Raw genomic sequence first — 23,321 nt, 5'->3', positions numbered from 1 at the left:
TACAGGTCTGTGAATCACCAGGTTTACACACTTCACAGCACTCACGATAGCACATACCTTCCCCAATGTCCATAACCCCCTCCCCCTCTCCCAACCCCACCACCCCTCAGCAACCCCCAGTTTGTTTTGTGAGATTAAGAGTCATTTATGGGGGGCGCCTGGGTGGCTCAGTGGATTAAGCCGCTGCCTTCGGCTCAGGTCATGATCTCAGGGTCCTGGGATCGAGCCCCGCATCGGGCTCTCTGCTCCGCGGGGAGCCTTCTTCCTCCTCTCTCTCTGCCTGCCTCTCTGCCTACTTGTGATCTCTCTCTCTGTCAAATAAATAAATAAAATCTTTTAAAAAAAAAAGAGTCATTTATGGTTTGTCTCCCTCCCAATCCCATCTTGTTTCATTTATTCTTCTCCTAACCCCCAACCCCCCATGTTGCATCTCCACGTCCTCATATCAGGAAGATCATATGATAGTTTTCTTTCTCCAATTGACTTATTTCACTAAGCATGATACCCTCTAGTTCCATCCACGTCGTCGCAAATGGCAAGATTTCATTTCTTTTGATGGCTGCATAGTATTCCATGTATATATACCAAAGATTTTTTATATATATATATACCAAATCTTCTTTATCCATTCATCTGTTGATGGACATCTAGGTTCTTTCCATAGTTTGGCTATTGTAGACATTGCTGCTATAAACATTGCATTGCCCCTTCGGATCACAACGTTTGTATCTTTAGGGTAAATACCCAGTAGTGCAATTGCTAGGTCATAGGCTAGTTCTATTTTCAACATTTTGAGGAACCTCCATGCTGTTTTCCAGAGTGGTTGCACCAGCTTACATTCCCACCAAGAGTGTAGGAGGGTTCCCCTTTCTCCACATCCTCGCCAGCATCTGTCATTTCCTGACTTGTTAATTTTAGCCATTCTGACTGGTGTAAGGTGATATCTCATTGTGGTTTTGATTTGTATTTCCCTGATGCCGAGTGATGTTGAGCACTTTTTTATGTGTCTGTTGGCCATCTGGATGTCTTCTTTGCAGAAATGTCTGTTCATGTCCTCTGCCCATTTCTTGATTGGATTGTTTGTTCTTTGGGTGTTGAGTTTGCTAAGTTCCTTATAGATTTTGGACACTAGCCCTTTATCTGATATGTTATTTGCAAATATCTTCTCCCATTCTGTCAGTTGTCTTTTGGTTTTGTTAACTGTTTCCTTTGCTGTGCAAAAGCTTTTGATCTTGATGAAATCCCAATAGTTCATTTTTGCTCTTGCTTCCCTTGCCTTTGCCGATGTTCCTAGGAAGATATTGCTGCAGCTGAGGTCGAAGAGGTTGCTGCAATAATTTCTGTGAGGATGTCTTGGTTTTTGATGGATTTTGATGGATTCCTTTCTCACATTGAGGTCCTTCATCCATTTTGAGCCTATTTTCGTGTGTGGTGTAAGGAAGTCGTCCAATTTCATTTTTCTGCATGTGGCTGTCCAATTTTCCCAGCACCATTTGTTGAAGAGGCTGTCTTTTTTCCATTGGACATTCTTTCCTGCTTTGTCGAAGATTAGTTAACCATAGAGTTGAGGGTCTATTTCTGGGCTCTCTATTCTGTTCCACTGATCTATGTGTCTGTTTTTGTGCCAGTACCATGCTGTCTTGATGATGACAGCTTTGTAATAGAGCTTGAAGTCCGGAATTGGGATGCCACCAACTTTGGCTTTCTTTTTCAATATTCCTTTGGCTATTCGAAGTCTTTTCTGGTTCCATATAAATTTTAGGATTATTTGTTCCATTTCTTTGAAAAAAATGGATGGTATTTTGATAGGGATTGCATTAAATGTTTAGATTGCTTTAGGTAGCATAGACATTTTCACAATATTTAGTCTTCCAATCCCTGAGCATGGAACATTTTTCCATTTCTATGTGTCTTCCTCAATTTCTTTCATGAGTACTTTATAGTTTTCTGCATATAGATTCTTAGCCTCTTTGGTTAGGTTTATTCCTAGGTATCTTCTAGTTGTGCGTGCAATTGTAAATGGGATTGACTCCTTAATTTCTCTTTCTTTTGTCTTGTCGTTGGTGTACAGAAATGCAAGTGATTTCTGTGCATTGATTTTATATCCTGACACTTTACTGAATTCCTGTACAAGTTCTAGCAGTTTTGGAGTGGAGTCTTTTGGGTTTTCCACATACAGTATCATATCATCTGCGAAGAGTGATAGTTTGACTTCTTCTTTGCCGATTTGGATGCCTTTAATTTTCTTTTGTTGTCTGATTGCTGAGGCTAGGACTTGTAGTACTATGTTGAATAGCAGTGGTGATAATGGACATCCCTGCCATGTTCCTGACCTTAACAGAAAAACTTTCAGTTTTTCTCCATTGAGAATGATATTTGCGGTGGGTTTTTCATAGATGGCTTTGATAATATTGAGGTATGTGCCCTCTATCCCTACACTTTGAAGAGTTTTGATCAGGAAGGGATGCTATACCTTGTCAAATGCTTTTTCAGCATCTATTGAGAGTATCATATAGTTCTTGTTCTTTCTTTTATTAATGTGTTGTATCACATTGATTGATTTGTGGGTGTTGAACCAACCTTGCAGCCCTGGAATAAATCCCACTTGGTCGTGGTGAATAATCCTTTTAATGTACTGTTGAATCCTGTTGGCTAGTATTTTGGTGAGAATTTTTGCATCTGTGTTCATCAAGGATATTGGTCTGTAGTTCTCTTTTTTGGTGGGATCCTTGTCTGGTTTTGGGATCAAGGTGATGCTGGCCTCATAAAATGAGTTTGGAAGTTTTCCTTCCATTTCTATTTTTTGGAACAGTTTCAGGAGAATAGGAATGAGTTCTTCTTTAAATGTTTGGTAGAATTCCCCTGGGAAACCGTCTGGCCCTGGGCTTTTGTTTGTTTGGAGATTTTTGATGACTGTTTCAATCTCCTTACTGGTTATGGGCCTGTTTAGGTTTTCTCTTTCTTCCTGGTTCAGTTGTGGTAGTTTATATGTCTCTAGGAATGCATCCATTTCTTCCAGATTGTCAAATTTGTTGGCGTAGATTTGCTCATAGTATGTTCTTATAATTGTCTGTATTTCTTTGGTGTTAGTTGTGATCTCTCCTCTTTCATTCATGATTTTATTTATTTGGGTCCTTTCTCTTTTCTTTTTGATAAGTCTGGCTAGGGGTTTATCAATCTTATTGATTCTTTCAAAGAACCAGCTCCTAGTTTCATTGATTTTTTCTATTGTTTTTTTGGTTTCTATTTCATTGATTTCTGCTCTGATCTTTATGATTTCTCTTCTCCTGCTGGGTTTAGGGTTTCTTTCTTGTTCTTTCTCCAGGTCCTTTAGGTATAGGGTTAGGTTGTGTACTTGAGACCTTTCTTGTTTCTTGAGAAAGGCTTGTACCGCTATATATTTTCCTATCAGGACTGCCTTTGCTGTGTCCCACAGATTTTGAACCGTTGTGTTTTCATTATCATTTGTTTCCATGAATTTTTTCAATTCTTCTTTAATTTCCTGGTGGACCCATTCATTCTTTAGAAGGATGCTGTTTAGTCTCCATGTATTTGGGTTCTTTCCAGCTTTCCTCTTGTGATTGAGTTCTAGCTTCAGAGTGTTGTAGTCTGAAAATATGAAGGGAATGATCCTAATCTTTTGATACCAGTTGAGACCTGATTTGTGACCCAGGATGTGATCTATTCTGGAGAATGTTCCATGTGCACTAGAGAAGAATGTGTATTCTGTTGCTTTGGGATGAAATGTTCTGAATATATCTGTGATGTCCATCTGGTCCAGTGTGTCATTTAAGGCCTTTATTTCCTTGTTGATGTTTTGCTTGGATGATCTGTCCATTTCAGTGAGGGGAGTGTTCAAGTACCCTACTATTATTGTATTATTATTGATGTGTTTCTTTGATTTTGTTATTAATTGGTTGATATAGTTGGCTGCTCCCATGTTAGGGGCATAGATATTTAAAATTGTTAGATCTTCTTGTTGGATAGACCCTTTGAGTATGATATAGTGTCCTTCCTCATCTCTTATTATAGTCTTTGGCTTAAAATCTAATTGATCTGATATAAGGATTGCCACCCCAGCTTTCTTCTGATGCCCATTAGCATGGTAAATTGTTTTCCACCCCCTCACTTTAAATCTGGAGGTGTCTTCGCGTCTAAAATGAGTTTCTTGTAGGCAACATATTGATGGGTTTTGTTTTTTTATCCATTCTGATACCCTGTGTCTTTTGATTGGGGCATTTAGCCCATTAACATTCAGGGTAACTATTGAGAGATATGAATTTAGTGCCATGATATTGCCTGTAAGGTGACTGTTCCTGTATACTGTCTCTATACCTTTCTGATCTACTACTTTTAGACTCTCTTTGCTTAGAGGACCCCTTTCAATATTTCCTGTAGAGCTGGTTTGGTGTTTGCAAATTCTTTCAGTTTTTGTTGTCCTGGAAGCTTTTTCTCTCTCCTTCTATTTTCAGTGATAGCCTAGCTGGATAGAGTATTCTTGGCTGCATGTTTTTCTCGTTTAGTGCTCTGAATATATCATGCCAGCTCTTTCTGGCCTGCCAGGTCGCTGTGGATACGTCTGTTGCCAATCTAATATTTTTACCATTGCATGTTACAGACTTCTTTTCCTGGGTTGCTTTCAGGATTTTCTCTTTGTCACTAAGACTTGTAAATTTTACTATTAGGTGACGGGGTGTGAACCTATTCTTCTTGACTTTGATGGGGGTTCTCTGTATCTCCTGGATTTTGATCCTTGTTCCCTTTGCTATATTAGGAAAATTCTCTCCAATAATTCTCTCCAATATACCTTCTGCTCCCCTCTCTGTTTCTTCTTCTTCTGGAATCCCAATTATTCTAATGTTATTTCGTCTTATGGTGTCACTTATCTCTTGAATTCTCCCCTCGTGGTCCAGTAGCTGTTTGTCCCTCTTTTGTTCGGCTTCTTTATTCTCTGTCATTTGGTCTTCTATATCACTAATTCTTTCTTCTGCCTCATTGATCCTAGCAGTGAGAGCCTCCATTTTTGATTGCACCTCATTAATAGCTTTTTTGATTTCAACTTGGTTAGATTTTCATTCTTTAATTTCTCCAGAAAGGGCTTTTATATCTCCAGAGAGGGTTTCTCTAATATCTTCCACGCCTTTTTCGAGCCCGGCTTGAACGTTCAGAATCGTCATTCTGAACTCTTGATCTGACATATTACCAATGTCTGTGTTGGTTAGGTCCCTAGCCTTCGGTACTGCCTCTTGTTCTTTTGTTTGTGGTATTTTTTCCGCCTTGTCATTTTGTCCAGATAAGAGGATATGAAGGATCAAATAAAATACTAAAAGTGTGGCAAAGACCCCAGAAAAATGCGCTGTAACCAAATCAGATGAGACCCCAAATTGTGTGTGGGGGGGGGAGAAAGGGGATAAAAAGAGGTTCAGAAAAAAAAAGAAAAAAATTAAAAAAATAAAACAAATAAAGAAAAAATATAAAAAAGAAAGAAAAAATATATATTTTAGATAAACTAGTCAAAAAACGTTAAAAAAGAAAAGGGTAAAAGTTTTAAAAAATTTAGCAGAAGAAGAAAAAAGAAAGAAAAAAAATTGAAAAAAAAATTTGAATTAACCGCAAGACTAAAGAATCATGGGGTTAAAGCCATGAGTTCCGTGCCTTGCTTTCTCCTCCTCTGGAATTCAGCTGGTGTCTTAGGTATTGAACCTGCTTTCCTTGATAGGTGAACTTCGTCCTGGCTGGATATTTTGTTGATCTTCTGGGGGAGGGGCCTGTTGTAGTGACTCTCAAGTGTCTTTGCCCGAGACGGTACTGCACCGCCCTTACCGGGGGCTGGACTAAGTAATCGGCTCGGGTTCGCTTTTGGGAGCTTCTGTTCCCTGAACGCTTTCCGTAGAGTTCCGGAGGATGGGAATGAAAATGGCGGCCTCCTAGTCTCCAGCCCGGAGGAGCCGAGAGCCCGAGTCCCCACTCCTCAGTGTGCCCGCAGAGGACAGCACCCAATCACTCCCGTATCCCCAGCCTCCAGCCGTGCTCTGCGCTCACCCAGCCCGCGACCAGTTCAAGGTAACCCCGAGCTGAGAGTTCAGTCCTCGGCTCTGTCTCTGTAGCCGGCTTCTCTGTTCTAACACCTGCGAGTTCTGTGACACTCCGACACCCCTGATCCTTCTGTGACCCTGCGGGACCTGGGGCCATGCTGACCCCGCATGGGCTTCACCCCGGTTTAGCCTCTGGAGCAATGTCCCTCAGTGGAACAGACTTTTAAAAGTCCTGATTTTGTGCTCCGTTGCTCCGCCACTTGCCGGGAGCCGGCCCCTCCCCCGCAGTCTATCTTCCCGTCATTTTAGATTCACTTCTCCGCCAGTCCTACCTTTCAGAAAGTGGTTGATTTTCTGTTTCTAGAATTGCTGTTCTTCTTCTCTTCGATCTCCCATTGGATTTGTAGGTGTTTGCAATGTTTAGATAAGCTATCAAGCTGATCTCCTGCTACCTGATGTAGTCTCAGCCTGCTACTTCTCCGCCATCTTGACTCCTCCCTCTCATAAAGATTCTTTTTTTTCCGACAAATCTACCTCCCAGATTCTATACCTTTCTTCACCATTTGCTCTAATACCTTTGCTACCTCTTCTTTACTTAGGTGGGTAATAATTACAACTGGTGTGAATGGAGCCCTTTCTACTTTATAAAGGTCTTTCACCCATATCACCTTGTTTTGTCCACATTACATCCTTGCCCCTGTTGTGCCTTCTGTCTGGAACACCCGTTTTAGGTCTGGCAGACTCTGATTCATCCTCTGTAGCCCAGATCCACTATCTTCTGTTTGAGGCCTATGAGCTTCCCAGCACTCTGCCACTCTGACAGCCTTGCTGCTCAGGTGGCTGCACTGTGATGGGCGGACCCTAAGCAGCACGGTGGGCAAGTGCACAGCCCGGGCCTCTAAACCAGACCAACACACAGGGAAGATGGGAGAAAATGAATTCTCAGCTGTGTCTGGAGGGTGGAGGGGCCAAGTCCAGTCTCCTAGTCCACACCCACCACAGACCTCATGTGAGCAAGCAGTAAACCTATGTTGTGTGAAGTTCCTGAGATGTTGCATTGTCTGTTTCCATGGTGCAAGCTCAGTGTGTCCCCATGGGCTTGAGAGTGCCCTGCCCCATTGCCTTGTTGTGCTCTGTTGTTCTTCATAGTGCTACATACTACCTGGTATGAAGTTATGCACTGATCGATTGATTTGTTTACCATCTCCTTTTCTCTAGTACAGTGAACGTTGCATCAGGGTCAAGGTCTGTGGAATCTTTGCTTTGTCTATTGTCGTATTCCTATGGTCTAGTAGAGTGGCATGTAGTAGACTTCAAATGGAAAATGGAGTAAATGAATGGCTACCCAGGCCTGTCATATGCTTACCACATAGCCCTGTGGTGTTTTAACTTACATGTATCCATTTAACACCTATTACGCATGCCTGTTATGTGCCAGATGGGCCCTGGAGACAGACTGGGGAATTTCTCAGCATGTTATATGTCTGCCCCGCTCTGCGATGACAACCAGAAGGCCAAAGACTGTATTCTTCCCGTTTCTGTCCCCAGTTCCTGTCCTTAGCAGATATCCAGTAACGTTTGTGGAATCAATGAATGGCTCAGTGCCCATGAGGAAAGGATTATTAGCATCTTCAAAAGAGGGCATAGGCTGAGATGACTTTTCTAGGCTCACATAGCCAGTAGGAGTGAAGGCCAGGCTGGACTCTTGCCTCCGTATCATCCTGAAACCTATGTTCTTACAGGGAGACATTATTCTCTTCAGCTATGACTCAGAGACAGCATGTATATGGTAATAATCCATCAGGGGCTGTAAGTCCCTTGAGGGCAGGGTGGTGTCTGTTCCTTTCCTTGGTATTTCATCATCTCTACTGCACAATGCCTGGCTAATAGCAATAGGGGCACAGCACATGTACAGAACGAATGAATGTGTTCAAGATAGCAGCTTTCGTAAATGTGTCCCTTTTGTTGTGATAAACTTTCTTGAGTATTTTACCTTTCCAGATGGTCAGAAGGCCTGTCCTGTCCTAAAGACTGTGCCAGAGTATGATAGTCCTATTCTTTTCACTTAAAGGCTCATTTGAACGTCATTATTCCTTTCTTCTCCTTTTTGGGGTTTGCAAGCTTAACACTCAATAGTGGGAGGCCATCTTGCAGGTACCTTGACAACAGTAACAGCACATCGCCCGGATGGTGAAGGGCTTTAAGTTCTGTGCATATGAGGGTCAGTCTGCTAGAATTTACCCATCCACGGAGGACTTTGAGAGAAAAACTAGCTTGCTTTCCTGCCAGTATACTTTTGTGTCAAGAAGCACAGTGTAGGGGCGCCTGGGTGGCTCAGTGGATTAAGCCGCTGCCTTCGGCTCAGGTCATGATCTCAGGGTCCTGGGATTGAGCCCCGCATCGGGCTCTCTGCTCTGTAGGGAGCCTGCTTCCTCCTCTCTCTCTGCCTGCCTCTCTGCCTACTTGTGATCTCTCTCTCTGTCAAATAAATAAATAAATAAATCTAAAATATAAAAAATTAAAAAAAATTAAAAAAAAAGAAGCACAGTGTATGAAACTTACAGATGGTCTGGATTCAAATCCTAGTTTCAGCAATTGCTAACTGTGTAATCCTGGTTCAGAAACCAAACTTCTCTGTGCCTCAGTGTTCTCATCTGCAAAATGGACATAATAATTATATCTGCATAATTAGTGTGTGTGTGTGTATTTCACATGGAACAGTGCCAGGCACACAGTAAACATGAGATAAATGTTAATTATTACTATAATCAAGCATATACCTATCATTTAATTAAACACATTTTGCTAGTGTCCGTTAGGGCTCAGGCACTTTGTTCTGGGAATGAATGAGTGAATGAATGAATAAGACACAGTCACTGCCCTTAAACTGCTTGCAGTATTCAGTGGAGGGAAAGACAGGAGAATGGGTACTTATTGTACAGTGGATATGAGCTGGGAGAGTGGAGGCTGAGGGTGCTTTGGAAGCTATGACGGGGGCTTCTAACCTGGTTGGTGGAATCAGGGGAGACTGGAAGAAATGATTCTAAGCTGAGTCCAGAAGGTTGATTAGAAGCAAGCATTCAAAGTGCTGTGCTCTGGGTTGGGTCAGGGCTTTCCGGGCAAGGGACTAGTTGGTAAAAAGGCTATGTGGAGGCTGAAGGAGGTAGGAGGCATTTTCAGAGGAGTGCACATGGTTCTTTATGGCTGGAGTTTGACTTCTAGGGCAGGGATGGCCTGAGGGCTGGAGAGCCAGGTGCTAGATGAAAAGGGGTCCTGAAGGTCAGTGTTTTCGAAAATGTAATGTGGTAACAAACCATCTGAAGATTTTGATCAAATGTAGCTTCTGACTCAGTGAGTCAGCGAGGAGATCTGAGATTCTGCATTTCTCACAAGACCCTGAGTGCAGCAGGTGCTGCTGAATCACTTGGACTAGTAAGCGGGTATGATATTAAAGAGGAGTTGATTATATTCTGTAAAATTGAAGGGTTTTCGTCAGGAGCATGTAGCTGTTGGAAAGAAGATAAGGAAAATAGGCAAAGGAAATAAAAGAAGGCCTCTTTCAGAGTGCCTGGGTGCCTCAGTGGGTTAAGCCTCTGCCTTCGGCTCAGGTCATGATCCCATGGTCCTGGGATTGAGCCCCGCATTAGGCTCCCTGCTCAATGGGGAGCTTGCTTCTCGCTTCTCCCTCTGCCACTCACCCTGCTTATGCTTTCTTTCATTCTCAAATAAATAAATGAAATCTAAAAAAAGAAAGAAAGAAAGAAAGAAAAAGAAAGACTTCTTTCCTCCAGGCCCCAACCCTTTCCTTTTCCCAGATGAACTGGATTCTTCCATGCCCCTGGCCATTGTGAGGGCTGCTCCTTCTCCCCAAGAAGTGTTTCTCCTATAGATGAATGTCTCCTCATCCACGAAGTAGAGAATTAGTCTAGTTTTTATTTCCAAATCAGATTAGCTTGTCAGGGTGTCTCTTGGAGAATGTTAAGGAAACTTCCTGCAGCAGAATCGCTTGGGGATGCTTATTTAAACCGCAGGTTCTCCTTGCTTCTGGTAGCTGACAAGGGCTGACTGGTGAGGTTGGAGGGGCTGTTGGAGATGGCACAGCAACATTCTGCAACCGTTATTGTTAAGACTGGTTCAGGCAAGACACGTCAGTAGATGCTAAATCTAGGGGATTTTGATTAGGTGACAGATATTTGCTTGATCTGAAATTGTATCCCCCCCTTTTAATAGATGGGTTATTAGAAGCAAAGGGAAATGTAAGTTCTATGTGGTGGAGGAAGACCATACCCATGGACATTCCTTGACGGGAAGTTTATAATTAACATCACCGACGTGAAGTGATGGACAGGGTGACAGTGTGTGCCTTTAGATACGGCACTCTGAGAAGGCCACAGTGGTGCTTCCATGCTATCACAGCTGGGAAGGCATAAACTGGATCTATTTGGGGAAAAACACCGGTGCAGAGTAAAGAATGTGGGCTTGCCCAAAGAAATCTGGCTGTTGCCCTAAGCTCTGCGTCATCACTGATAGGAGTGGAGGCTGGTTACACCAGAAAGACCAACCTTGGGAAGAGAATGGGGAAGTTGGGTCACGTGGCACAGGTTGCCCTGGGGACTGTGTTCAACCACGTGGGCCATCAGTCAGTCAGTCATGCCCATGGGATGAAGCTCCAATCTCAGTCTAAGCTTCGAGGCTTGAGTGGGCTTCCCTCACCCAACGCTTGTGAGTGTTGTCACTGATTGATTCTTGGGAGGCCAGTGTGTGCTAATTGCCTGGGGAGAGGAAAACAGAAAAGTCCTGCTTGGAACCCTCCAAGACACTGCCCTGTACATCTATTCCTTTGGCTGATTTTAAGCTGTGTCCTTTCCCTGTAATAAACCACAACTGTAAGTAAAACAGCCTCCCGTGACTTCCACGAGCCCTTCTAGTGAATTATCAAACCTGAGGGTAGTCTTGTAATTCCCTGAATTTGCAGTTGGTATCTGATGTGAGGATAGACCTGGGGACTCTGCCTTCAAACTTCATAATTTGGTCAACTCTGAACCATTGGACAAATCCCCAATGAGGAACTTTCTGTTTAAAAAAGCAGATGATAGGGGCACCTGGGTGGCTCAGTGGGTTAAAGCCTCTGCCTTCGGCTCAGGTCATGATCCCAGCATCCTGGGATCGAGCCCCGCATTGGGCTCTTGGCTCGGCAGGGAGCCTGCCTCCCCCCCCCCCCCCCGTCTCTGCCTGCCTCTCTGCCTACTTGTGATTTCTGTCTTTCAAATAAATAAATAAATAAAATCTTTTTTAAAAAAAGCAGATGATAGTCTTCACAAAATGTCAGTGTCATGAAAGACAAAGCAAGGCTGGGTAACTATTCCCGATTACAGGGGGGTTAAAGGGACATGACAACTAAAGGGAATACCTACTATTAGGCTGAGTTCTGTACTAGAAGAAAAAAAAATCCATAAGGGATATTGTTGGGTCCATTGACAAACTTGGAAAATGGATGGAAGTTTAGAAAAAAGAATTCTACATCTATGTTAAATTTACAAATCAGTAGGTCTTTGTGGTTATGTAAAAGAACATCCTTATTCTTTTTAGCAAATACACACTGACATGTTTACATGATTTCCCACATGGTTTAGGGAGATTCTATACAGAGAGAAAGAGATCAAATGACCCAGCAAATGGTACAAAACACAATGCTTTATTGTAACTTTCCTGTAAGTTTGTTATTATATTCAAAGAAGAAGTTGCATAAAGTGCAGGTCCTCCACCCAACACCCGAGACTTTGTCACTAAAACCACTCCTCAATCAAAGGTGCTGGGCTCCTGGAATCTGAAATGGATGATTCTAGGACTGGAACACGAAAAATGTATGGGCCTGAAGTATCTCACAGTGCCAGAAAGTGAGGATATGCTCAGAAACAAAAAGCCCTAAATAGATGGGTGTGTGTCAAAGGGACACAGAGGCCAACTGGAAGAGCTTCCAATCAATGGCCAACACCGAAACAGTTTGTGTAACCAAATATAACAGCGTTGGGTTGTAACCTGAAGTATAAAATAAGTAGCCCAAAATAAATAAATAAAATAAAATAAGTAGCCGTTATTTCATGCTGACATAAAAATGACTGACTGTATCAATAGGGAGAAGAGAAAAATTTCCCATGTAGACGTTTTCCAGATAATTGTGGAGACTCTGCCCTCAAGGATGGGAGGGCAACTTCCCATTTCTTAACTGTGGGCTGTGCTTAGTGACTTCCTTCCTAAAAGTAGAGTATGGAAGTGATTAAAAAAAGTGGGGGGCATAGCTTTAGAGTGGAGAAAACTGGCAAACACTACCTCAGTCAGTGACGGAAGTCAGTACCGACAGTGGTAAGTCCTGCCTGCCGATTGCACGTGTCCTTGATATGATGGGATGAAAATGACCCTTTCCCTCTGTGGTTGCCTTCCCCAGACCCACGGCCCCAGTCTAGTCATGAGAAAAACATGCAGTCGAGGGGCACCCCACAAAGCAGCTGACCAGTACTCCTCAAAACTGTGAAGGTCACAAGAAACGAGGAAACTCCGAGGAACTGTCACAACAGGGATGGCCACATTAAATGTGATGTGGTGTCCTGAAGAGGATTCTGGAACAGAAAGAGGCATTAGGTAAAAACTAAGGAAATTTGAATAAACGATGGACTTTGGTAAATAAAAATATCAATATTGGTTCATAAATTTTAATGAATGAACCCTACAGGCCTAAGATGTCGATAATTGAGGAGACTGGGACAGAGGGTACATGGGGACGCAGGGTACCGTCTTCTCAATTCTTCTGTAAATTTAAAACTGTTCTAACAAATAAAGCCTATTTAAAAAAATGCAGGCCCAGGGTTAAGTCCCTGAGAGTGGGGCCCAGCAAGCCACAGATTTAGAGTCAGATTAATTCCTATCAGTCCACATTTAAAGATGGCCGCCGGATCACACTCAGTAAGGTTACTTGGTTGCTCAGTGGCTTCCCCAGCTGGACGTGATTTAATCCAAGTCATGGAGCCCCATCTCCTAGTACCGGAGACCCTAGCTAATAAGAGTGTCTGGCTCAGGAAAGTACTCCGTAGAAGCCAACTGAATAATTAATATTAACGACCAGTTCTGCATGTGTGATAGCACCTGGGGAGAGTAACAGTTAAAACAATAACCCCCTAGGTTCAATTTCAACTAATCTTAATGACTGAGCACTTGCTATCCATCAGGAGTCAACTGATACTTACCTTGGGCAGCTCTGCAATCCTTAATGATTCCAGGTTCCCACAGACTGGGCTTTGAAAGGGAGGAGCTGGTGCTTTCTGGCTCTGGGGTGTGTTCGCTGCTCCTGACTGTGCTTAGCGGGAGGCTGGGATGGGGAGGGGGCGGAGATGAGGGTGAAGAGTCTGCAGACACCCAGGGTGCCTGCTGGGGGAGCTGCTTTCCCTGGCTGCTAACTGAGCAGAGCTGGGAAGCGAGCCAGGCTACCGCCTGGGTGACCTGTCCCTGCTCATTCACAGACACCAACGGGGCACTGGTTCCCTGCTGCCTGGCTGGATGCTGGGGCCAGAGAAGCTCGGTGAGTAGGGAACCTCTGCTGAAAGCATCGGGATCTGGTGTCTCCTCTCCTCATCTCCTGGCTTTCCTCAGGGGTTGGTCTCATTTCCGGATATTTTCTTCCTAGATCCGCTGTCTTTTCTTGGCTTTGATCTTTGGCTCTGGCTTCAGGTCCCATTTCATTTTTACTCTGGGGCAGCAGCGGGAGACTTTGCTAACAGTGTTCTGTAGCCCTGTTCTGGGACAACGGTAAGGGCCAGTCCAGGAGACTCTGCTGACTCGGAAGGCGAATTCAAGAGTAGCTTTTGAAAAGTGCTCGTAGAAATGAAACAAGCATAACAAAGGTTTCACCCTGTGGCAGGCAGTGTGCTGGGCGCTTTGCAAGAAGCATCCCAGGCATCCTTCAAAAACAGCCCTCAGAGGAATTATGAGTAGACCCATTTTCCAGAAGAAGAAACTGAGGGCAGAGAGGTTCAGTCCCTTGCGTCTAGTAAGTGGTGGACAAGGGCTCTGCATGCAAGCAATGTCACACTGTTGTTGGTTAACAGAAATACATGTATTAAGAGACTAAATAATAGTCAATTAAGGAAATGGAAGGTTTCCCTTTCTCTTTCATAAAAGTCTAAGCTGGAATGAAGGAATGGAGAGGTGGGTGAGTGTCCCACACACGTCGGTACCACGGGGGGGCCAGATCCCCAGCACCATCACCATTTGTGTGCACTCGGACCATCCATCTGTCTTCCGGCACCCACGCGTCCCTGAGGGCCCTCTCTGCCCCCAGAGCACTCTCTGCCTGCAGTGAGTGGGGCCCAAGGTGACAGCAGAGGAATGCCCCCTTCCTCCAAAATTCCCAACAATTTCTGCAGGTGTCGCCGCACAAATCCCTCAGCATCCTTACCCCTCGTGCAGGATAGCTCTGGATCATGTTCTACATTCTCCCAGGATTCCCATTGTGAGTGAGGGCCAGCTGCCCATGGTGGTAATGACTTCATAATGTACAAACTTTATTGTTCCTTTCTCTTCCCTGTTTTACTCCCCCACTCCCTCCTGGTGTTTCCTGGCATCATCTCTGAAATAAATCCACTGAAATCTTTATCTTCAAGGAAGCCAAACCAAGCACAACAGTGACATACTCTGTAACCCTCAGAGACCCAAGTTCCTTCTATCTTTTTTTAAAGATTTATTTATTTGAGAGAGAGCAAGAGAGCGAGAGCGAGAACATGAGCAGGGGGAGGGACAAAGAGGGAGGGAGAGAGAGAATCTTAAGCAAACTCCCAGTTGAGCATGGAGTCTGACTTTATAACCTTGAGATCATGACCTTGAGATCATGATCTGAGCTGAAATCAAGAGTTGGAAGCTTAACCAACTGAGCCACCCAGGGTCAAGAAGTTTCCTTTTAATGCTACATCCCATAAGTAGCTAACAGCACTTTCTCTTATATCCCATTGTGCAGAACCTTGTATATGGTCACGCTGAGCTGCAAGAGAGTCCTTGTGCTCAGCTGGAACTCTGGAGTTCCTTTGGGGGAATGAACTAGCATTAATTATAGACCCAATACTACATCACCATGTTAAGCAATTGAGTGGGGGAGGGCGTGGTCTTGGGGTGGCATCGATGAGATTACAGAGATGGCTGGGTCAGCACATAAAGGAGGCTGTTGGCAGGTTAAAGGATTCTGGTTTTCTCTGGGAGATGATGGGAGTGTCACTGTAACATTTTCATCAGCTATGTGGGTCCATGGAATTAATTTCTTGAAAAGAGCCCTCTGCTGACAGCAAGAAGTTGGGCTGATGAGGCAGGAGATTTGGAGATTTGGATGGCAGGTGGCTGACTTTTGCAAGGATCCTCTTGAGAGCCAATGGGGGCCTGACCCAGGGCAGCGGCAGTGGAGACCGAGAAAGGCGGCGAATCTAAGATATGTTTAATCAGTACTGAGATGAGAGCTCAGGGAAGCACTGAGGATAATTCTCCTGAGTTCGGTATTTGGAGGGTCAGAGGACTGTGGTTCCCTTCCAGCTCAGTCTACAGGCAACGTCTGCATGAGAGAAAGTTGTTTTTCTGCAGCCGGAAGCCTCACTTGCCAACTGAGTGATCTTAGATAGTTAAGTCACTCCCACCCTACACGTGAAATAGGCTGTTCTTACCTTTTGTGGGGCATTGTGATAGCGAATAAAGAGGGTAAGGTTAAAAAAAGGGAGGGGGGTAAAGTCGTTTGAGGATGGATTAAATGGAAACTCTATTAGAACAAGGAAAACTCAAGAAAGACTTAGAAATTGAGATGGCTGAGATCTAAAAAGGGGACACATCACACAGGAACACTTTAAAGAGGGAGATTTCAGATTTTTATCATATGTGGTCTGCATCTGTTGGAAAAACAGACTTCGGTGTCTCTCACAGAAGATCTCTAGACCTAGCTCTCCTAAACACTTTGCTGTGTGACCTCCAGCAAGTTACTCAACCTCTCTGAGCCTCAGGTGCCTCAGAGTCAAGCACCTCCCCATTGTAGGGCTGTGAGCATTACATGGGAGTTGTGAGTAATGTGCCTAACACAGAGGTGACACACAACAGGTGCATACAAATGTGACTTCCCTCCTCCCTTTGTCTAAAAGAAATCAAAAGATCTAGTTGACTCTGTTGGTTTAGCAAAAAAAAAAAAAAAAAAAAAAAAAAGAAAGGGTTAATGCAGAGAGGAAAAATCACCCCATCTGAGACTTGGAATTTGGTCAAGGGAACCTGGTTGTTTAACTCAAATCTTCTTTTTCCACCGGTTGTGTTGGCATGGTTTCGGCACAGACTTTGTCAGAGTCACTTGCTAGAAGACCAAGAGAAGGCTCTGGAAATACAAGGCAGGATTAATACGGTGATTTCAGAAATATAAGGTAGGGCGACATGAAATAGATTAAATAACACTTTCCCCCTCCCACCTCAGGGTAATGACTCTGGAGTTGAGGGGAATGGCTCGAACAGAAGGAGAGGGAGCCCTAGTTTGTGGTCCATATGCCTGCTTCATTTTGCAGCTACTTCTAGCTGCCCATCTGTTTGTGACTGCCTCGTCTAGCCATGGGGCTTATAAAACGGCATCTACATCTACGGATGCCTTCGCTCAACAGCTGTGAGAAGGAGGGATGCCCACATCTGACACTAAGAGCAGTCAGCAGCCCTTCGCGCCTCTTTCCACTCTGTTCTCTCCTGTTTGCCTTTTCATTTCATGTAAATGTATTTCTCAATTATTGTTATTTGTAGCAGAATGTGAAAAGGAGAGGATTCTAGAGGTTCTAGAGTTTATAGAGTTCTGTGCTAGGTACTTGCTGGACACTCTGTGTCTAATATCTTACAGAATAATCATTACCATTGGATAAGACTGATGAAGAAGGTTCAGAGAAATGAAGTCGCTTGTCCATATTTATACACGAGGAAATGGTGGCCCTGGGATGGAATGCTAGCCTAACTGCGGAGATATGGACTAATGATGAAGGATGATTAAAATTCTGTCCCCCCTCCACAACCAACCAACTAACCCTCCCCAGCTTTGTGTCCTCTAGCAGATGACCTCTTGAAATGACTTTGATGCTAAAGGCTGAGCTCCCTCTTGTGGCAGAGTATGGTTCAGTGCAACCTCAATTTCTTGGGGATACAGGAACAGAAAGAACGATGGGTCCTCTCTTTTATGCAGTTCAATTTTATCTAAAGATAGATTATTGAGACTCTCTCAATACAGCGCAAAACTGGGGTCCAAATCTGGGTGGACCCCCATGGCAAGCTAATGCTGGGGGCAATGAGAGCCCCTGTATATCCCAGTATAGTAGGATAGTGGAATTAGCATTTTCCCAGAGCTCTGTGATTTGCCAAGAGCTTACGCATCCTTATCTAGGATCTTCACAACATCTCTGGGAGGCAGGTGTTCCTTCTCGATAGTTAAGAGAGCTAGGAATCAGAGAGGTGAAGTGGCTTTTTCAAGGTTACACAGCTGGTCAGGAAAGAAGCCGTAATTCTAACGTGGGGTTTCCACTTCTAGACCTCATGGCCTTTCAATCATACCGTGGAATCCTTCCGTTACAGAAACAGGTCTACATCCCAATAGATCACCTGTCAGGTGCGGATGCGTAATCAGGGTGGTGATGTCAGAATTCAATGAGACAGATTAAATTATAAACAGTTTGAATTTTCTGCCCTGTTCCTTTCTCCTCAGGTTCATCCTCTCACTGCTCCAGATAGATCAAAATGAAAATCACAAATTCCACTGGATCCTTGCCTGAAGACCCCCCATTGCTCTCCTTGACTCTCAGGATAACGTTCAAAATCTTAGGCTTGGCATGCAAAATCTTTCTTGCTCAGAAGCCTTTCTCCCAATACAGGTTTGCTTTTCTCTGCATCTTCACCTACTGCCACGTGGGAAGCTCACCTTTTCCTTTTCCCCTAAAAAGATCAGCTTTGGTCACATCTTGTGCCACCTTCTCCATCTGGAGCCATTCTCTTGGCCTTTTCTTTCCAGGTGAGCTATCACCTGACTCCGAATATCGCACAAGCCCACAAACGATGCTCTGTGCATCCGTCTCCAGTCTTCTCACGTGTGATATGCAACTTTACTTTTTTCACCTGTTGCTCCTGGCTTAGTTCATCTTTGGGTCCTCAATGCCTAACACAACTCCTTGGCACACAGTGAGTTCACTCAATGCTTGCTAGATGGCTTCATGGAAGGTACAAAGAAATGTCTTTGGGAATTGTAAGCGGAATCAAAGCCCAGTTCATGTGTGAAATGGGGTTTAGCTCTACTTGACCATTTGTAATTAAAACTCCTTGGGGGGGGGTGGAGGGAGCTTGAAAGGCTGCATTCAAAAACCATTGACCATGGTGTTTAAAAAAAGATACTTTTAAGGAAAAATGATTGACATAAGGGACCCTGGGTTAACTTTGGGGTTTTTCCTCACCATACTCTTTTGAGCATGAGTAAGAGTCGAAGTTTGTGGCTTCTTGAATGACTCAGCCTTGAAAGGTCTGAATTGTTTTACAGACCAAACGCAGATCAGTGGGTCACCGCAAAAGGTTGCTGGAGGAGAACTCTCAACGCCCTTCTCTGTGGGCTACCCTAGGCCATCTCACTTGGCTCTCCAGGAATCCATGAGGATCTGACCCAGCTGGTCTCTACCCAACCTTCCTTGAGTTATATTTTGAATTATGTAAATTATCATCTATAAAATCTCCTGATTAGACAAATCAAGGCAGGGTCTTTGACCTCCTGAAACTCTTCTACAGTGTTCTGGACTAATGTTCTTGTTGACCTTAAAAAACGAGAGCCACATCTTTTACCCACAAAATGAGTTTATTGGGAATAGCAGAGGAATTGTAATTTGGTACAAGCAAACTATGGTGAGCCGTGGGCAAGTCCAGAGAACAGAGGAGATGAGCTTGCTTTTGTAGGGGAAACGAGGAAGCTGGGTGCAGCAGTCTTGCTGAGTTCTCATTGGCTGGGCTGTTGCTGGGCAAGGAGAAATTCTTTCTTCCCCCCTGCTGGGCTATGGAAAGTAGCTTCTTCCAGTTGGATAAGGGGAGATACTCTTCTTGCTACAAGTGGTAGTGTGTGAGAGCACCCCCTGCAGGTTTTCATGACTCCAATGTTTCATGAGGTTTCCCTTCTTTATTTTTATAGTTTCTAGCATCTACTCAAATCTACTGGGCTTACTATTCTGAAAACAGCCTATCAGTTGTTCTTACAAAAACTTTGCTTAGGGGCACCTGGGTGGCTCTGTGGGTTGGACCTCTGCCTTTGGCTGGGGTCATGATCTCGGGGTCCTGGGATTGAGCCCCGCATCGGGCTCTCTGCTCGGCGGGGAGCCTGCTTCCTCCTCTCTCTGCCTGCCTCTCTGCCTACTTGTGATCTCCGTCAAATAAATAAATAAAACTCTTAAAAAAAAAAAAACTTTGCTTAAATATTGATCTATACTCTGCCTCTTTTAATGTCCCACTTACTAGTTGTTGGGACCAGAAGACATAAAAACTTCTTTTCTTGCCTCCTAGAAATATTTTTCTCATTGCCAACTTTTGAACCCCTTGTGTTCAGAGGCAGAGCTAATGGCTGCCTCTGGACACTCTCTTAGCTGGCTTGGAGGTCTGCCTGCAGTGCGTACTGGGCACAGATGTCACTGTAAGGACAAAACGGGAGATAATGTGGGCCAGCCACACACCAATATGAACACATCTGTAGCTTCCTCTGGCGGGAGGCGGTCAAGGCTGGAAAAAAGGATTTATGACAAACTACGGTAATATGAATTAAAACCTGTCCCTACTCCCTCAATGATAAAAATCAATGGTTTTATTTTCTGTGTTCGCTGCCAGTGTCTGTCCATATGCAGAGCTCAGTTTTTATAGGTACACCGATGAGGGGGCTATTTCACGTTCTTTTCTTTGCTGAATGAGTCCTAAGTATTTTTCATGTGATTTCAGAGTAGGCTGAATCATTGTAAAGGATGCAGAAACATGATGGTTGACGTGTTTGTTCCCTAGTGTTGGGTAGGCAGGTTGTTTCCAGAGTCTGGCAGTTGTGGTTAGAGAACACTGAGTGCCAATTCCTCCCATTCCCCCAGGCCCGCAGCCGCTGCCAGGGCCCCTGGCCTAGGCAGTCTGTTGTGTTGGAGGGCAATGGTCTGTGGGGCTTTGAACACTCCAGTGAGTCTGAAAAGGGTCCTGCTGCCCTTGGACTGGAACCCACAGAACTGGAGGAAGGCTTGGCTCCTTCATGCCTCCCAAACCCCCTTCGAGTGGCTCCGTCTTACACCTGGGCTTTTGTTCTGGTTTCCAGTCCTCTCACTGGGAGATGGGTGCCAGCCCTCATGCTTAACTCTGATGTTCTCACTTGTGGAGCTTCAGGGGCCCTTGTGCTGGACCACCCAGGTCCCTCTTCAAAAGTGCAGGACCTGGCCCCCCAGCTTCCAGGACTGTTCCCTGCACGCAGTTGTACAGGATGGCCTCCACTGAAGACAGCTGCGCTGCTGAAGCCCCTTCCCTGAGCCAGCTCCATGACAGAGGCAGGGATGGAAAGGCCTGGGCCCCTGTCTGCAGCCCTGGACAGCTGTGAGGGGGCATCGCAGCGCAGGGCTGAGAACTCTAGCAGGGCTCCATCACAGCCCAACTGCCCCCTCTACTCCTTCTGCTTCTTTCCTTCTCCCTACCTCCCCTTCCTTCCACAGCAACAATCCCCAGACCACACCCTAATAAACCTTGTGCCCGCTCATCTCCATCTCAGAGCGGGCTTCCTGGGAAAGCCTGTGACACCTTCCTAGTCCCTACTGCCTGGGCTCTGCTCTCCCCACAGCAGCTAGGCAGTGCCTGGGATGTTAGAGGAGGGGGGGAACGTCCCCACTCCCCTGAGTCACAGGACTACTTTCAGTGACACTCCAGGCCAGCACTGGCCCCTGGTGAGATCAGTTTCCAGCTTTTCCTTGGAGATTGTTTTCAATTCTTCTTTCCCCCTTAAATCGCCACAAAGAATTACTAAATTCTGGTGACTGGGTGATTAGAATATGGAGAAATTCTCCTGCCCTTCCTTCTCTCCCATCCATTTCTTCCTTTCCTCCTACTGTCTCTGTTCTGCGGGAGCCTCCATTGCCTGTTCCCCCTTGGACCGTGGCCACACCCTCCTAACTGGCCCTCATGTCTGCCCTTATGCATCTGCTGTCCTTCATACTGCGACCTGAGGGACCATTTCAGAGCTCACATATATGCACGTCATTCCCTTGCCTAAAGTCTTCAATGCCTCCATACAACCTGTAGAACAAAACCTAGACTCTCAGCAGAACCTTGAAGGCTCTGTGGCACAGATCCACCTGTCTCCAAGTACTTGTAGCCCTGGCTGCCCTCTTGCTAGCTTCCAAGCCTTGGCTCAAGCATTCTTGTTTTCTTATTTTTTTTTTTTAAGATTTTATTTATTTATTAGAGAGAGAGAGAGAGAGAGAGCGAGCACAGGCAGAGGCAGAGGGCGAAGCAGGCTCCCTGCCGAACAAGGAGCCCGATGTGGGACTCAATCCCAGGACCCTGGGATCATGACCTGAGCCGAAGGCAGCCGCTTAACCAACTGAGCCACCCAGGCGTCCCTTGTTTTCCTATTTTTTTTTTTAGATTTTATGTATTTATTTGAGACAGAGAGAGACAGAATGAGCACATGAGAGCAGTGGAGGGGCAGAAGGAAAGGGAGAAGCAGGCTCCCTTCTGAGCACAGAGCCTGACACAGCTCATCCCAGGACCCTGAGATCATGACCTGAGCCAAAGTCAGACACTTAACTGACGGAGCCACCCAGGTGCCTCTGCTCAAGCATTTTCAGGAATCCTTTTCCGGGGCCTCCAGGTAAGACCAAGGAGCCCTCCTTGGAAGGTGTCATGATCTGTGCTTACCACTTACCTTTACTGTTGAAACAATCATTCACTTGTCTGATCTGTCCAGTGCACAGTGAGCCCTTGGAAGACAGGGAGCAATTCTTACTTGTGCCTGTATTCCCAACACCTGCACAAAGTAGGTCCTCAGTAAAGGACCCAGCCTGATGCTCGTGAGTTACCATGCTGCATGGTTTGCAAGGCATTATATTAAGTTGTTACATGCAATGCACAAAAGAATCAGTTTCAGTAGAGCCTCACCTAAATTGGGTGTCGTTTGTCTTAAATTCGATGACTGTAAAATGTCCTACATTGTTTTGACAGCATTTAAAAAATTAGATATTAGGATTAAGTTGCTGATTCATAGTTCTTCTTCCTGTATGGAGTCCATATTCCTGTCCTTTACCCTTTGCATTATAGGCTATAGTCACGAGTCAGTTTCCAGACTTAGAATCATTGACACTGAAGTGGGCTTGTCTGAAAGTGAGCCGGTTTGAATATGGCTGTGTGATTTTTGTGATAGTTATGTCCCTCTATGAGCTTCAGTTTCTTTCTTTCTTTTTTTGAGTGTGGGTGTGAAGAGTTATTTATTCGAGAGAGAGAAAGCAAGATTGGCGAGGGGCAGAGGGAGAGGGGGTCCCAAACTGACTCGCAGAGCCCCGTGTGGGGCTCAGTCTCACGACCCTGAGGTCACAACCTGAGCTGACTTAACCGACTGAGCCAGAGTGGATGCTTAACTGACTGAGCCACCCAGGCATCCCCAGTTTCTTTCTTAAAAATGATAGTTTTTGTTTGTTTGTTTGTTTTTGTTTTTGTTGTTTAATCTTGCTCCTAACAGAAATCATTTGGTCGCTTCTAAAAAAATACGGTTTAGACGCACAGATTCGGGCTCTCTCAATGGGACTGGAGATTTTTAGAGCCTCTGGTGACTGTGGTGCCACCAGGACCCACACGCTGGAGGATCACCGATCTCCCAGATCTCCCAGCTCTGTAGTCTGAAGGCTTCTGTTGGGCCCACGTATTTCTCAGGCCAAGGAGAAAAGAAGAAGGAGGAATTTGCGGCTGGCATCTCCTGGAGTGCGGAGCCCTCCCGGCGGCTCCAGAGAGAGCACCAGCGCGCATGCGTGGAAACTCCGCAGAGGCAGATTTGGCTCAGCTGATGTGGAAACTCCCTGCGGACCCACATTATCCACCACAGGAGCGGGCTGCCTCAGGGGTGTGGGGAGAGTCAGTGCAACCAAGCTTGGCCCCGGCACTCCCAGAAAGCAAGCCCTCTGTGGGTTACCCCCACGGGGGCCGGCGAGCAGCCTGGGAGGCGGGTGTCTTGGCTCTGCTCTCTGCTAGCAGTGTGACTTTGGGGGGGCCCTGGTA

This window comes from Meles meles, chromosome 11 (assembly GCF_922984935.1).
Source record: "Meles meles chromosome 11, mMelMel3.1 paternal haplotype, whole genome shotgun sequence".
NCBI classification, from domain to species: Eukaryota; Metazoa; Chordata; class Mammalia; order Carnivora; family Mustelidae; genus Meles; species Meles meles.
The sequence above is the reverse complement of the archived record's forward strand: the minus strand, read 5'-3'. Positions refer to the sequence as shown.